Source organism: Myotis davidii, unplaced genomic scaffold (genome assembly GCF_000327345.1).
Source record: "Myotis davidii unplaced genomic scaffold, ASM32734v1 scaffold73, whole genome shotgun sequence".
NCBI classification, from domain to species: domain Eukaryota; kingdom Metazoa; phylum Chordata; class Mammalia; order Chiroptera; family Vespertilionidae; genus Myotis; species Myotis davidii.
Window position 1 is genome coordinate 5,417,257 of NW_006286675.1, and position 3,552 is coordinate 5,420,808.

Sequence of the window (3,552 nt, forward strand, 5' to 3'; positions counted from 1 at the left end):
CCTGGCCCTCCCATCTGAACCTGATCCTCCCCTTCTGCCTTCCCCATCCCAGATCAAGACGCTTGACCAATCAGTGAGGACCATGGTGCAGGGACTGGGTCCCCTACCACCCGGGTCTAGCTACCAGTTTCCAGCCCATGGCAGTGGTTCCCTCACCATTCTCCCCATCACTTCCTGCAGACTCTTCTGGGTTTGGCCTCAGAGGGATCCTATTAACATGCAAATCATAGCTCCTCTCTTCTAGCTCAACACTCACGAAGGCCCCCACCTCCCTGATAGCTAAAGCCATCTGTTATGAGCTACACTGTACCCCCCCCCCCCACCCACACACGCCAAATTCATATGTGGAAGTCCTAACCCCTTGTACCTGAGAATGTGACAGCATTTGGAGACAGGGTCCCTGAAGAGGTGATGAGGTTAACATGAGGGCATATGGATGCGCCCTCTCTAATAGGGCTAGTGTCCTTATAAGGAGAGATTAGGCCATGGACGTGTTCAGACACGGGAAAGACCACGTGAGGACACAGCAAGAAGGTGGCTCGCTCCAGACCAAAGAGAGGCCTCAGAAGAAGCCAAACCTGCTGACACCTTGACTTTGGACTTCCGGACGCCAGAACTGTGAGGAAAGAAATTTCTGTGGTTAAACCGGTGGTGCTTTGTTATGGCAGCTGAAGCAGACTAAGCACCATCTGAGCCCATGACCTCACCAACCTTCCTCTCTTCCCTTTTCTCTCTGCCCCAGCATCACTGCCTCCTCACTGTTGCCTTTGAGTACCAAGCATGCTCCCACCTCCAGGCCTTTGCCTCTGCCTGTTAAGTCCTTTCCCTAGGGCTGCCACCTTGTCATCATTCGAGTCCCTGCTCAGACATCCCCCTTCCAAAAGGCCCTCCCCGACAGGGCAGATAGGAGGACCCAGGTTGAAACCCAGTCCTATCACTTTTGACCTGGGGACTCAGTACCGGCTCCTCCCCCTGAAGCATCTGGGAAGGACTGGAGCCTAGGAAGGTGCGTGCCCCTGAGGCATGATGGGGCAGACATCTGTCCATCTGGGCTCTGACTCTGGCCCCAGGACCCCTGCCTGGACCTAAGTTCTGCCTGGAAGGTGGGGAAAGACTGGGACACTGAGGGCACTTCCTGGAAGTGGGAACACTCTGGGTGTTCGCTCTGATTTAGTCAATAAACTCTCTTGAGACAACTCCACACCCACTGAAGGAGCTGAAATTTAAAAGACTTACAACACCAAGTATGGAGCCATGGGAGCTCTAATATACTGCTGGGGCAGGGCAGTGGGGGGGGCGGGGGCGGGGAACAGGGTAGGGTATTTGTGTGTGTGAAATGGTGTAGCCACTCTGGAAAACCATTTGGTAGTTGTTTTTTTTTAAAGTCAAATGTAGACTTATGCAACCCAGCAATCCCACTCCTAGGTATTGAATAAAATGAAAACACACAACTACACAAACACCTGTATACAAATGTTTACAGTAGATCTATTAAGAATTGCCCTAAACTGGAAATAACCCAATGTCCCACAGCTAGTGCATAGATAAATAGATAAAGGTACATACAGCCATACAATGGGTAATAAAGAATGAACTATTAATACACAAAGCAACATGGCTCTAGCCAGTTTGGCTCAGTAGATAGAGCATTGACCTGCAGACCAAAGGATCCTGGGTACGATTCCGGTCAAGGGCAGGTACCTTGGTTGCAGGCTCCTCCCTGGACCAGGCCCTAGTCAGGTGTGTGCAGGAGGCAACCAATCGATGTATTTCTCTCACATTAATGTTTCTCTTGGTCTTTCTCTCTTCCACTCTCCCTAAAAATCAATGGAAAAATATCTTCTGGTGAGGATTAACAACAACAACAAAAACAAAACAAAAGGATGGATCTCAAAGTCAGAATCTAAAGTCTTCATAGAGAAAAAACTGATCAGTGATTGTTAGGGGCTGGGGTTGGGGTCAGGGATTGACTGGGAAGGGGTACAAGGGACTTCTTAGAGCTGGGAATGTTCTCCCTTGTTCTGAAAATTGGTTACAGGGTATAAATGTGTAAAAACTCATCATAGCTTTTCTATCCTCCCTCTGCTACACACACACACACACACACACACACACACACACACACACGCACGCACGCACGCACACACGCACGCACACACACACCGCACTCCTCTGAGCTCCGTGCTCCTGCTAGGGCAGCGCCGCCCGTCTCCTTCCAGCCACCATCCATCGTGATCATCTACCAGGACCTCACCAGCCATGTGAGATGTTCTCCGATATCTACAAGACCCGGGAGATGGCAGACGGGCTGTGCCTGGAGGGAGAGGGGAAGATGGTCAGTAGGACAGAGGGTAACATTGATGACTCGCTGATTGGTGGAAACGCCTCCGATGAAGGCCTGTGGGCCACGGTATGTAAGTACAGTCATCACTGGTGTGGATATTGTTGTCACGAACCATCATTTGCAGGAAACCAGAAGCCTACAAGAAGTACGTACATCAAAGATGAGATGAAATCAATCAAAGAGAAACGTGATGAGCAAAAACCAGAAAGAATAAAGCCTTTTATGACAGGGGCTGCAGAACAGATCAAGCACATCCTGGCCAACTTCAAAAACTACCAGTTCTTTATTGTGAAGACATGAATCCAGATGGCCCGGTGGCTCCGCTGGGCTGCCGTGAGGATGGTGTGACCCCATGTATGGTTTTCTTTAAGGATGGTTTAGAAGTGGGAAAATGTTAACGAATTTGGCAATTTGGATCTATCCCCTGTCATCCTAACTGGCTGCTGCCTTTCACCCACACGCCAGGACTACGACAAATGGGAATGATGGTATCGTGAGCTCTTCATTTATTTTGACCTTGATGTATTTGGAGCGGAGGCATTGTTTTTAAGAAAAAACATGTCCTGTAGGTTGTCTAAAAATAAAATGCATTAGAACTCATTTGAGAGAATGCCTCTTAGTTGAATACATTTTAAAATGCATCCTGTGTCGTGTGCTGGGAGACGCTAGAGACGGGTGGTCGGCCACTACTACCTATACAGCGTACAGACTGTCTGCAGTGGAAACTACTTCTGAGACTGGGGAGAAAAAATAACACCCCAAACCAAGAATCAAAAGTCTTAATTCTGAGTTGAAGCAAAGGGAGAAGACCATGCTCACAGCAGAGCCAACATTTGACGTGGATTCCTTAGACGTCATCACCTACAAACAGAAGCAGTTAACGGGAAGAAATTGCCAAAAGAATAAAAAGAGACTAATGCAGCCGGAAGCAAAGCATTGTCTGAGCTTATTTCTCATGTCAAGTTAGAACCACGTTCCATAGAAGTCTGGGCCTCCTGGAATTGTGTTGCAAGCTTTTGTCAGATTTCATGAAATGGGGCTGGCAAATTCTGTATGGCTTCAAGGTGGTTACGTTTTTAAATGGGAAAAGGCAGTAGCTTACAGGGTAGGAGCTCTAATTCGGTGTTCAGCTTTACCGGGACCTTGCCGCCACCGCTTGCGTTAGATGGCTCTGGCGCTGCAAGAGCAGAGATGAGTAACAGACCTGT

At 48.7% G+C, this 3,552-nt stretch overlaps 1 pseudogene; it reads left to right on the forward strand.

Annotated features, from left to right (window-relative positions):
- Positions 1-2,237: 2,237 nt before the first annotated feature.
- Positions 2,238-2,824, forward strand: LOC102775502 (annotated as a pseudogene).
- Positions 2,825-3,552: the final 728 nt, after the last annotated feature.